The sequence below is a fragment of the Harpegnathos saltator genome, unplaced genomic scaffold, assembly GCF_003227715.2.
Source record: "Harpegnathos saltator strain DR-91 unplaced genomic scaffold, Hsal_v8.6 scaffold405, whole genome shotgun sequence".
Taxonomy (NCBI): domain Eukaryota; kingdom Metazoa; phylum Arthropoda; class Insecta; order Hymenoptera; family Formicidae; genus Harpegnathos; species Harpegnathos saltator.
Genome location: NW_020230212.1, coordinates 90,882 through 104,930, shown reverse-complemented (window position 1 = coordinate 104,930; position 14,049 = coordinate 90,882).

Here is a 14,049-nt window from a genome sequence, read left to right as displayed (position 1 = left end):
CCGAAATAGAACTTAATCTTGCGAAGAAAGACGTAAACGAAGATTTCGTGAAACAGACGCTCGCTGATAAATATCGAGAAATCGAGGAAAACGTACGGCGTCAAATAAAAAATTTACAATTTTTAGACACATATTTTAATATTGTATTCCGTGAATTAACCACGATTCATTTAAATGAAATTATACACGAAATTGTAACAAACGCAGAATGCTACGAGTGTTTGCAAAACTACGAATGTAACTTCAAAAATAAAATGTAAATTTATTTTATAAAAATGTTGTATATTCCTTTCTCTCCACCTCTTTTCTCTTCCCTGCGATCTCCAATTCGTTGTAGCAAAACCCAACTTAACTTAACTTTTCGAGTTCGAAAGCGAAGGGGACACATAGGTAAAAATATTCGAGTAGACATTGTCTTCCAACAATAGTTTTTAACTTCGAAATTATTCTTATCTGCACGAACATGTGCACTCACGCTCGCGCGCCTCAAGAGCAGGGATCCCTGAGATTCGAGCCCGTAGGACTTCGAATTTTCGAAATTTTCCACGCGTGACGTCAATACTCTACGTAAGTATACAATATAGCTAGTTTCCATCAGAGTATAGCAATAGCGCTGCGTATAAGACATTTGACTCAAGAGCCAACGGACTCTTCGAATCCGAGAAGGACCTCTATAGGATTTTGCCAGAGACTCACATGTGGGGATGACCACACACGCTCAGCCTCACCCCGTTATACGACTACGTCGTAAAGGCTGTTTCTACCAGAGAGCAACAGTAGTACGGTAGTAAGACGGTTTGACTTCGAGAGCCAGAGGTCTCTGGTTCGAATCCAGCAGAGGGCCTTACACGGTTTTTGAAACTTTGTGACGTCGATACTTTCCATATGTAGACGATATAACTAGTTTCCATCAGGGTATAGCGGTAGCGTAGTGGTAAGACGCGTGACTCAAGAGCCAGAGGTCCCAGGTTCGAATCCAGCAAGGCCTACTACAGAGTTTTTCCAAAACCTGTGACGTCGATACTTTCCGTATGTAGGTTATGTAACTAGTTTCCATCAGGGTATAGCAGTAGTGTAGTGGTAAGACGCGTGACTCCAAGAGCCCAAGAGGTTCCAGGTTCGAATCCAGCAGAGCTCCACAGAGTTTTTCCGCAAATGCAATATGCAAATTAAGTAGCTAATCAAAAGAGCCAGAATTGCCAACTCCCTCTAATAATGTCGGCCATAATTTGCTTATTTCAAAAGTCGATTAGTTTTTGCCAGTGGGGAAGTATGGCCCGTCAAAACATTCCCCCTCCACTCGACCCACCGGCGCCAGTGGCCGTGGTTTAGTGGTGCCGGCGGGTCGAGTGGAGGGGGAATGTTTTGACGGACCATACCTTCCCACATACTACTCTCGCGTGTTTCAGGGTGAATCGTGATAGCCCGCTCTTGACAACCGTGAAAGGGGATATTATTGAGTCGCGATATGAGTATGCACGCGTGACAACATCTCATCTACAAAAGCTAGGTTACATCGTAACGGAGAAGTGGGAGTGCGTCTTCGATCAGGAGTTGCAGGACAATCAACCGATGCGCGATTTCCTTGCGAATCACACGATGTTAGAGACTGAGCTTCTCGATCCTCGTGAAGCGTTCTTCGGTGGTCGTACAAGGAACATTGTCATCCGGTACGATGTTACGGGAACGGAGAAGATACGTTACGTAGAAATGTGCTCCTTATACCCGTTTGTGCTAAAGACGGGCTCTTTTCCGCTCGGTCACCCGGACGTGTACGTGGGCGAAGAATGTTCCGCCTTGATTGGTATAGCTCCCGATTTTGACTTTAGCAGAGTGGAGGGGATCGTGCGGTGCAAGGTGCTCGCTCCGCGTGATCTCTTTCACCCTGTATTCCCATTTCGCGTTCGTAGAAAATTATTGTTTGCCCTATGCCGTAGTTGCTGCGAGACATTTTCTCAATCTCCGTGCACACATGATAATCCGGCCGATCGAGAATTCGAGGGTACATGGGTATCCTGCGAATTACGGAAGGCTATAGAAAAGGGCTATAGTGTCAGGTTCGTGAGCGAGATATGGAAATATAAGATTTCGCAATATGACCCAAGTACTCGGTTGGGAGATATGTTCGCGGGATATATCAACTGCTTTCTGCAACTTAAGCAGGAGGCTAGCGGATGGCCTGCTGAATGCACCGACGATGAAGAGGCCAAAGAGCGATACCTGCGGGAATACGAAAAGACAGAGGGTATTGTTCTCGATAGAAACAACATCGCGATAAATTCGGGGTTGCGTTCGGTTGCAAAGCTCTGCCTCAATTCGCTCTGGGGTAAATTCGGTCAGCGATCTAATCTGCCGAATACCGAGGTCGTTAAGACACGCGAACATTTCATGTCGCTGCTCACGAGTCCCGAGCATGAAATCATAAACATATTGCCCGTGAACGATGAGGTTCTCTATGTCTCATGGCGATTAAGACAAGAGGCGCTTGTTCCCTCTGCAACTACAAACGTCGTAATAGCGGCCTACACGACAGCACAGGCCCGCTTGAAATTGTACGTTTCTTTAGAAAAATTAGGTCGTAGAGTGTTATATTATGATACTGATTCATGTATATATTTGAGCACCGGTGACCCCAATGAGTACGAGCCACGTACGGGTAATTTTTTGGGCGATATGACGGATGAACTCGAAAGTTATGGTCGAGGTAGCTACATAGAATCCTTTGTGTCCGGAGGCCCAAAATTTTATGTCTATGTCGTTCGCACTCCACAAGGTAAAATCCATGAAGTTTGCAAAGTAAAGGGAATAACCCTGAACTTCGAAATATATTAATTTTAGTAATATAAAAAATTTATTAGTCACCAATAAATTACCTATCGATGAGAACGAGGGGAAGAGAAGAAGGAGGATGCGAGGAAAACTTCGATAAATCTAGGTTTTAGAGCGATTCGTACAGCGTTTCACGACATTGTAACGAAAGACGAGAGCAAGTCATGCGTGCCGGTGCTCTTAAAACTTAGATTCGACGACACAGGTCACTCTGTGCCATACGGTTACGTAGTGGCGTAAGAATAGTAGAGCGTGTTCTTTCTCCTCCAAGCTAAACATTTATTTGTAGAGTAAGAAAAATATAAATATAGACGTTTCCCCAAAAGCGACCAACCTGTATCTTGTATACACTAGCTCTATAAGAAACTTTTGTGCAAACTATATGTACGAGAGTGGTCCGATAAGTACTTAGCCTACAAAAGAAAAACGAAAATTTTGGAAAAGTGGCGATTTATTTCTCAACATAGTCTCCTTTTAACTCGATACACTTGACCCAGCGATGCTCCAACTTCTTTAACCCGTCTGAAAAATACGTTTTCTCGAGGTCTGCAAAGTAGGCCTCCGTGGCGGCGATGACCTCCTCATTCGACTCAAATTTCTGCCCGGCGAGTGACTTTTTCAAGTTTGGAAACAAAAAGAAGTCGCACGGGGCCAAACCTGGAGAATACGGTGGATGGGGCAGCAGTTCGTAGCCCAATTCGACCAATTTGACCCTGGCGAGGGTGGAGGTGTGAGCCGGTGCGTTGTCATGGTGGAAGAGCACTTTTTTCTTCGCCAAATGGGGCCGTTTTTTCTGCAATTCGGCGTCGAATCGGCCCAATAATTCGGCATAGTACAGCCCTGTGACCGTTTTGCCCTTCTCCAGGTAGTCGATGTAGATCACACCTTGTGAATCCCAGAAAACGGCCATCACCTTTCCGGCCGATAGGACAGTCTTCGCCTTCTTCGGAGCACGTTCGCCGGGTGAAGTCCACTGTTTCGACTGTTCCTTGGTCTCTGGTGTGTACCAGTGGATCCATGTTTCGTCGACGGTCACGAAACGACGCAGAAACTCCTTCGGATTGCGCTTAAACAGCGTCAAACACTGCTCTGAAGTGGTCTCACGGTTGCGCTTGTTGTCCGGAGTGAGCAAACGCGGCACCCATCGCGCCGACAGCTTTCTCATACCCAAAATTTCATGCAGGATATGACCCACGCGGTCTTTTGAGATGCCTACTGTCTCAGCTATCTCGCGCACCTTCAATCGGCGGTCTGCCAATACGAGATCGTGGATTTTTGTCATGTTATCCTCCGTGGTAGCCGTTTTCGGGGCACCTGGGCGTGGCTCATCAAAAACCGACGTGCGACCACGTTGAAACTCGTTAAACCAATTTTTGACGGTCGCCATCGAAGGAGAAGAGTCACCGTACACAGCATCCAAGCGCTCTTTGATTTCGCTGCGCGATTTCCCTTCCACAAACAAGAATCGAATCACCGACCGATATTGCTCTTTTTCCATTTTTCTAAAATCCGCGGACACGCCCGCTTCCACACGCGGTCAAAACAAAACTACGAATCCGATTCGGCTGAAATTTCGACAGTAGCCGTCTACGAGAATGTACTACACGATAGTAAATTTCTCTTGCGATAGTGGCGCCATCGGGCGGTGAGGCTAAGTACTTATCGGACCGCCCTCGTATATATTCTATTAAAATAAAGCTTTGCAAAATAAAGAAGAAATAAGTTCTTTTACAAATACTGGGTGAAGTAAAAAGTTCTGAGCGTTTTTTTTTCTTTATTTCGACGATGAAATTAACAAAGTTAGGATTATCGGATTTAGATCAAATATGCGCCGTTTTGTTCGATAATTTTTGTCCATTTTGAAGGCAATTTCATAATTCCGCGATTGTAGGAGTCCTCGTCCCTATTGGTAAAAAACTTGACCAGCTCATTTTCACAAGCCTCTCTTGAGGCCAGTTTTGTACCATCAAGAAAATTTTGCAAATGCTTGAAAAGGTGATAATCGCTTGGAGCCAGGTCTGGGCTATACGGCGGGTGCAACATAACTTTCCATCCAAGCTCTCGGAGCTTCTGGCGTCGTCAAAGATGTGTGCGGCCTGGCAATGTCTTGATGGAACACAACACCCTTCCTATTGGCCAATTCTGGCCGCTTCTCGTCGATCGCCTGCTTCAATCTGGTCAGTTGTTGACAGTGTAGATCCGAATTGAGTGATTGGCCCGATGGGAGCAACTCATAGTGGACGATTCCCTTCCAATCCCACCAAACACACAGTAAAACCTTCTTGGCCGTTAATCCGGGCTTGGCGATCGTTTGGGCCGGCTCACCGCGCTTCGACCACGATCTTTCTCGCCTGTTGTTCTCGTATGTGATCCATTTTTCATCGCCAGTCACCATCCGTTTCAAAAATGGGTCGATTTCGTTACGTTTCAGCAAAGAATCGCAGGCATGAATTCGGTCCAAAAGGTTCTTTTGCGTCAATTCGTGTAGCACCCATACATCGAGCTTCTTCTTGAGATCAGTCTTATGCAAATGGTTCCAAACGGTTTTCTGGCTAATCTTCAGTTCCTAGGCAATGGAATAAGTGCTCGTATGCCGGTCCGACTCGACGATTTCCATGATTTTATCGACATTTTCGACGATTGGCCTACCAGAGCGTGTCTCATCTTCGACGTCCATATTACCAGAATGGAATCGTTGGAACCACCGCTTTGCTGTTGCATTCGATACTGTATTGGGTCCATAAACAGCACAAAATTTTTTGGTCGCCTGCTCCGCTTTTTCCCTTTGGTCGTAGTACTGAAGAATGTATCGAATTTTCTCTTTTTTTACCTCCATTTTGGAACGCTCTAACACACAACTGGCTTCACCAAACATAAAACTGTCAAAGAACTTTTTTTAAAGCGTTATGTCACCTTTAAGTCGCAGTATAGAATGACCAGATGCGACGTATACATCGTGAGATATGACCTCACTAAAGCCATCTAGCGGAAAACGCTCAAAATTTTTTACTTAACCCAATATATATGTATTTCTATCCTTGTATATGACATCTGAATCACAATAAAATCTTAGCAAATTATATCGCTAGAAGCAGTCTCTTTCATCTACAAGCGTTCGCTCGTACAAGCTCATTGAACGATTATTAGCTTGCAGTTTCACGCTGGAAAGCTAATATCGTTAGCGGCGCTAAAATAAGCTATTCCCGCGGCCACGAGCGCGACGTGAAAAAGCTTATTCGACATGGAGCTTCCGCGGATATGAGCTAGCGTGATCGCGCGGCCGCCGCGGAAGGATCCCCGGCGCTAGTTACAAGCTCATCGCCGTTTCTCTTTTTCTTCAGCATTTATGTAGCTTTACTAGGTAACTGTATCAGTCATTTAGCAAAATGGACGCGCGCTGGAAACATCCTTGGACATCGATCGTTTGCGGCCCTACGGGATGTGGGAAAACGCTTTTCGTAAAGACTTTTCTTCGCTATTTACCCGTGAAGGCGGATACACGTTTCGACAGGATCCTATTTTATTATGCCGAGTGGCAAAAGGCTTACCACCAACTACTGCATGAAGCGGCGAAATCGGGACGACTCATGATAGAATTTCGAGAAGGCTTACCGCGTCCGAATGATTAAAATGATTCAAATCATCCGCTTGTCGCGAAAATGGTGATAATAGACGATCTCATGAGGGAATCGTCATCGTGCGAAGTAATCGTCGATTTGGTCACGAAGGGTAGTCATCACAAAAACCTCAGTGTTATACTCATTTCGCAAAATCTATTTCATCAAGAACGCGAACAACGAGATATTTCTCTCAACGCGAATTACATCGTGGTGTTCAAAAACCCTCGCGGTCGTGCTCAGATTCGTCACTTGGCCAGGTAGGTATATCCGAAAGATTCAAAGTTTTTGGAAGAAGCTTATTATGACGCTACATCGTTTCCACATGAGTATTTGTTGCTCAATCTGAAACAATCTACTCCGGATGAGTATCGGTTTCGTACATGCATCTTCCTCACTGATATAACGCATTATGTTTACGTTCGGCGTGAATCCACTATGTATAAAACCCATGCATATGATCATTCTGCGACAGTCTTATCGTCGTAATGGCAGTGAGTGGGGGGAGCAGAGCGAATGCGAAAAAAGGCGATAGAACCGCAAACGCAGCAAAACGGTCCATCGGTGAGAAAAACATCTCTCTTCTGAAGGCGTTGTGCTACTTGACGGAGAAACCACGTGTTGCTTTTCTGCGAGAAGCTGATCGTGATTTCATCAGATGTATTTGCGAGTGCGCCTTCAATACGCTCAAAGGTAACGTACCGTTCGACAGAAGAGAAAAAATCGCCTATCGCGTTACAAATCAACGTTGCGTCATATCACTAGTGATCGCGGTGATTGGAGAAGCAAACAGAGAGCGATAGTGCAGCGAGGCGGATTTCTACCTTATCTGATCGTCCCTATACTCGGGGCTATATTATCCAAAATTATCGATAATTAAGACTGTTCGCACTTGAACTATGGAAAGAGCCAAGAAGATGGTACTGATTTCTACGGATAATCTTGAGAGATTGCAGCAGGAGGCTCATACATCACTGACCTCGGTGTCGTCGTCGTCGTTGGCGTCTTCCTCGACTACGATTCCCTCTGTTTTGACAGATAATCCCACAACTGGGTTGAACATAGCATCGGTAGAGAATGAAAATACGGTGCGTACTCCGGGTTCCGTCCTGTCGCATCTCGACGCCGAGATGCATAGAATTCTCAACCTCCGGTCCTCGGAGGAGCACGGGAAAAATGGAAATTGTATAGAGAAGTACTTCAGCGATATCTGTACTTTTTTTGAGAGCGGGAAAAACACCGATTACGCGGAAAAAAAGAAGAGAAGCCTGTTGTTGGTAAAGTCGACGGTAATGAAAACGGTGGGGAAGGGGAAAATACCCCTCGCGAAGATGACGATTACGTTGACGGAAACGCGATAGAAAAAAACGCTGGTATGGTTATAAATGAAAATATTCCTAACCTAGAGACTGACGTACATCGAACGTTGAATGTTTCTCAACACGTACGAGATGAAAGACGCAGTCGTCATCATCGCACCAGCGAATAGAAAAGCATCGGAAAAATACTGAATAAAGTGCCAAAGAGTTACCGGGCTAAAGCGCGCAAGCTGCTGACCCATTTGTGTGATGTGGCAGTACCCGGTCGATTAAGTTGGGACAGATAGGGAGTCGTGACTATAGATGATAGGATTCTGAGAGTATCGAATATCGTCGATCTCTTGAACGACGCGGCTCGCGAACGAAAAACTAGCAGAGCTAGTCGGTAGCGAGAGTACAGTTTGCACGACTTTTGCGTGAAGTGAATACTCCTCCGGAATTTGTAGGAAATCAGGAATTACTGCAGGAAGACACGGAAGAAAATGATCTTTCCGCGAGATTGAGAGAAACTCTTCCGAGAGGTAGCAGTACCCCGCTCCTGTCACCTAACGATCAACTTTGGTCTAAACGTAAGATTGCCAAGATATCGCTTGAGGAAAAGGATGACGAGGATGGATGGGCGCTATTTGTCACAACTAATGAGAATAGAAATAAAACGCGATGAGAGGTGACGTTTCTAAACCAGCGAATAAAAGATCCATGATAGATTGGAACCTGCTAGAATTGAGTACAGTTTCTTCAACGGCTAACAGCTATGCACATCGACTTCCACCAGCGAAGGGGCGAACGTGCAAGCGCGCTGTCGGGGAGACGTCTCTTGCGAGAGAAGAACGCGACGCAGGCGTGTACACGCAACATTTATAACTTCCGATCAATATAGGCGTAAAATGCGTGTGAGCGACAACGCATCTAAATCAGCAAGTAAAAGACGTTTGATCAATTGGAACACACTGGAATGACCGATCTCGCAAAATTCTACTACGATCCTGCACACTATGCGGGATACTCTGCGATCTTTCGCGAGCAGCAGGACCCGGCTTCGCACGCGAAGAGATTATTCGTTGGCTTCAGTCGCAGGATGCGTACACACTTCATCGGCCGATACGACATAAATTTCCACGTTTGCATTACAACGTCACGAATATTGACGATCTGTGGGAGGTCGATTTGATCGAACTCCCTAATCTCCAAAATTACAATGAAGGCTATTGTTACTTGTTAACAATCATCGATATGTTTAGCAAATTTGTCTGGGTGGAACCAATACGAAGTAAGTCTTCGACCAGTGTGACGGAGGCTTTTCGTCACGTACTCTCAAGAAACGAAGGGCGGGTGCCGGCGTGGTAAGAGTGACAAGGGTAAAGAATTCATCGGTCAAGCATTTAAAAATTTTCTGAAGGAAAAGAACACATGTTTTCGCACGGTGCGAAATCCTGATGTCAAAGCATTGGTGGTCGAACGCTTCAACAGAACGCTCAAAGAACGCTTATGGCGCTATTTTACACACAAAAATACACGTCGTTACATAGATGTTTTGCAAGGCATCGTTCACGCTTACAACCACACTCGACATTCCACCATTAAAATGGAAACGGCAAGCGTCACGTTGGACAACGCACGCCTTGCTCGTGAATATATGCAGCAGCGATACCACCGTCTCGATGAACTTGATCGAAGAAATCATAGTCTAGGAGCTAAATACAAAGTGGGTACATTAGTGCGAGTCATTAGAGCGAAAGGGGATATGAGAATGGATATGAGGTAAACTGGATGAAAGAAATATTTTGGATTCACCGTATTCTCGAATGGCGAAATCTTCGTGTGTACGAATTGAGTGATCTATCAGGTGAAGTGATCGATGGGATACTCTATGAACAAAAACTGGCTCGGGTAAATAAAAACTTATAAGAAAAAGAGTTTATCGTGGATAAAGACGCAGAGGACGAGGAGCTAATAAAGAATTATTCGTCAGCTGGCGAGGTTACCCCTCTAAATTCAATTCCTGGATACCTGCTTCGAATATAAAGCTGCTTCCAACCTATGATGGGGGAAAACCAGTTTCTCATGATACTACTGAGCAATAGTAGCATGCGACACCATCCCGAAAATACAACTGCTTCATTTATTACGGAATTGCCTCAAGAAGTGAAGCTGACTGGCTTATGGTAAGTTGCGCTTACCGAAATTCAATTCTCCTTTAGTTTTTTACACGTGCGTCCCGAGGAAGATGCAGAACTCAAATTCATTTCGTTACCACGAGAAAATATTAATACCAAAAGCGTCAAAAAAGATGAAGACCAGCTACCTAAATTCGGGGTTACCCGCTGCGACGCGATTTTCGCTCGCCGTCGGCAAACTGCCGTCGGTCCGCGCGCCTCGGCCAACCTAGCTCTCACGAAATCGGTTGGGCGCCAGGTGCAACGGGCTGCACCGTTCACCAACGCTAAACGACACCTCACCAAAGGGCCGAGACACGCGAAGTCGACGGGACCGGTAGCTCTTCGATGTTTAAGTCGGTAGACGGGAAGGGTTCGTCGGAAGTCGGGAATGACCGGGAAAGCACAGGAATAACGAGGAGTTTCGACCATCTTTATCTTTATTGTTTCGGGAATCGGAACGGTCCGACCCCTCGATACGATACACTCCGCTTGGGCTCTCGCGAATTCGAGATTGTTCGCTACGCCGATAACTTTGACGAGACCTTTTACGCGCACGACACCGAAACAATAATGCAGGTGGAAGGTCTTACAAAATCGGGGACCTCCCGGCGACGTAGTTCTCCTCTCCTCTCTCTCCCACGCTCGCTCTGGCACACGCTGTCGCTGACGTCCCCTTCCAGGCGAGCTGTACGTTCGGAGCCCTCCGGTTGCTGACGCCAAAAACTTCACTAATTTCCTTGCTTGTATTCTCTGGTGCGGTAGTCGATATCTCTCCGCTACTATTCGGAAGCAGGTCGGCGATATTAGAGAGCGCGACAATGGGAGTCTCCTCTTTTTATTTTCTTCTCCCGACAGGCTTTCTTGTCCGTTTGTTTGTCTCGTGTTACCTGTCTTTCCCCGTTCCTCGGTAAATCTCTCTATACGGGAATCCTTCCGCGGATCTTTGTTTTTCGATCCGCGGGACGGGTGCTCGGTCTCACTCTCTTGCTCGTTCTCTCTCTCTCTCTTGCTCACACTCGCCCGATCTCCGTGTTCAGGCTGGCTCTGTCTAGCCGGCGTTCACGCGCCAAGCACGGGAACGCCGACCGTTCGGCGCGATATCCTTGCAGGCCTGTGGACAACGGAAGCGACAGCGAGAACCTTTCACGACGATACGAAACCGATACTAGTATTATTAAAGGAGTGCATTCACCTGGGGTGGCGGTCTTGCCGAGGGGGTGTCGTCCTCTTCCTTCCTCCACCGATCCCTCCGCTCCTGATGGGCGGCGCAGGAGGTCCAGGGGCACAGAGCTCGGGGACGCGGGACCGTTCCACCTGCGCGTTCTGACTACTAACACTAATTATTACGGGGGGGAGCGCAAGGCGACACCCCCCCCCCCGAGAGTCTCGCCTAAGGGCCGAAAGGTCGGCCTGTGACGGGCGCCTTTCCGGCTGCCACGTCACAACTCCCCCCTCCCCGACGAAGACCTGCAAGGTCTTGTGCCCGCTGTCCGCCGCTGACCATCCACCTGCTTCACCCTCGGTCTCTCTCGTGAGTCTCGACACGGCACGCGGGGGCGGAATTGCGAGCGACCGGCGGGGCCTTCCCCGTCTTCCGCGGATTCGCATACAAAAAAAAACCAGAAAAAAAAAAGGAACGGAAGGGGGTAGGAAAGAGAAAGGGCGACACTACTCTAGGCCTCTTTTCCCTTTATTAATCAACAAAAAAAATTTTGCAAGACCCCCTCTCAAAAAAAGAAACCCCGACACCAAAAAAAAATTCCCGATACTTTATGTCTTCCTTTCGGGAGCGGTACGCGGGAGTGGCCTTCTCCGGCCGAGCGGCCCTCTAACCGCTTCTTCGCCACTCCTCCCGGCAACGCGGGCAGTCCCGGAGGGTCGCTCCCCGTTCTCCGCACCGATAACAAAATTCTTCCCCGCGGCTATCAGGGCACGCGGAGTATCGGTGCCCGGGGCTGCCACAATTCCAGCAGCCCCCAGCGCGGCCTCGAGACCGCGGCCTCCGAGCTCCGGGCGTCCCCCCTCGCGATCCGCCGGCCCCCGAGGTGGATCCAGCCGCGGGTCGGGGTCCAGGCTCTTCGCGGACCGGCGAGCGGCTCCCCCTCATCTCTCGCCCGGCCTCCTCCCTCGCCTGCACCAACAAGTCATCCCAGAGGTCCCACCACCCCTCCGTCTGCGTCTGCACATATTGCACGACGCGGGGTGGGGGAACCGTCTGGGTGGCGGCGTCCACCATCAGAGGGATTTCCCGGACGACGGCCCCTCGTGTGGTGGTCGTCTCCCTCCGGTGGGTCTCCCAAACGTCCCCCGCTCCGGCCCAAAATCCGGGATGCTCCCGGGCTATGGTCCGGAAAATACTGCGATAGCGACGACGGAAGGCGTCCCACTTTCTATCCGTCTCGGACATGCCGCCCTCCTCTTAGCGCGGTACGGTACGGTAACCTAGGAGGCAAGCGGTTCTATGTAAGGTTTTAGTTCCTTGACGTGTACTTTTCCGATAAGGCTCCCGTCCAGTCGCGCGAGCTCACACACCACCGCTGACCGTACTCTAGAAATCTTAAATGGGCCGTCAAACTTCGGTGCTAATTTTGCGGCCGTGTGCTGAGCCGCGGACGAAAGCACGTGCTGTCGCTTCCACACCAAATCGCCCTTCTGGTACACGACGGGACGCCTACGCAAATTATAACGCCTCGATTGGCGCTGATACGCGGACTCTAGATTTTCCGCAACCCAGAAATGTATTGACTGCAACCGACGCATGCGGGCCGACCACTCGGCCGGATCCCGCGATATTTCGATATTTTTTTCCCCTCGACGCCTCGCGGAACTCAGCGGGTCTAATTCGCGTCCGAGGTTGAGGAACGCGGGAGAAGTCCCGATCGACGAGTGATGCGCGGAATTATACGCGAAACGAAAATCGGTAAGGTGCGCATCCCACTCGCGGTGGTCGTCCCCGAGGAAGGCCACGATCATCGTCTTTAAAATTCGGTTCACCCGCTCGACCGGATTGACCTGCGGGTGATACGGCGGTACGATACTGTGATGTATGCCGTTTTCTTTTGCGAACTGCTCGATATCCTTATTGACGAACTCGGTACCGTTGTCTGTCAACAAGACCTTCGGTGTTCCCCAGCGCGATATTACGAGATCGTCGAGAGCGGCCCGAATGAGCTTTCCGTTCGCGCTACGCAAGGGCCGGCACTCCATCCATTTGGAAAATAAATCTTGGATCACTAAGAGATAGGAGTAACCGGCCCGGCTGCGCGGCAACGGGCCCATTATGTCGGCCGCGACCACTGTCCAGGGCTTCTCGACGACCCTCCGCCCCATCAGGCCGGCAGGGGCCTGCTGGTCCACCTTGGTCCGCTGACAGACTTCGCATCGTCTAACGTAATTTGCGGTATCCCGAAACATATTGGGCCAATAATAGGCGACGGCAAGACGATGATATGTTTTCTCGACGCCCAAATGGCCCGCCTGAGGATGATCGTGGGATTCCCCGAGCGCCTCGCCCCGCGATTCGCCCGGCAACACCAATTTCCAACGATCGAGATCCTCCACCAAATCAGAAATTATTTTCGTGGGCCGCAAGAAATATAATTTTTCCTCGATAATTCGCCAAGTCGGGAAACGCTTCGGGTCCTTCGAGACCTCCCGATAACGCTTGCGGTACCATTTGTCGGAGGTCTCCGGTACCTCCGACTCGACATTCGCCTCGAGATCACTTCCTTCTCTCATTGCCGTGGCCGTCATGGGGGTCTCGGAATCCCCCCCATACATGCGCGATAGCGCGTCGGGAACATGATGCAGTGCTCCCTTGCGATGTATGATTTCGTAATCATACTCTAATAACTCTAATGCCCATCGTGCAAGTCGACCCGTGGGATTGCTCAAATTGTGTAGCCACCTTAAGCTGCTGTGATCGGTAATCACGGTAAAACGGTAGCCTTCCAAATAAGGTCTGAACTTCTTTATCGCCCAAACGACCGCCAAACACTCGAGCTCCGTGGTGCTGTATTTTCTTTCCGCGTCCGCGAGCACGCGGCTCGCGTACGCGATGACGCGCTCGACCCCGTCGATTACTGCGTCAATACAGCTCCCATGCCCACGGAACTCGCGTCGGTC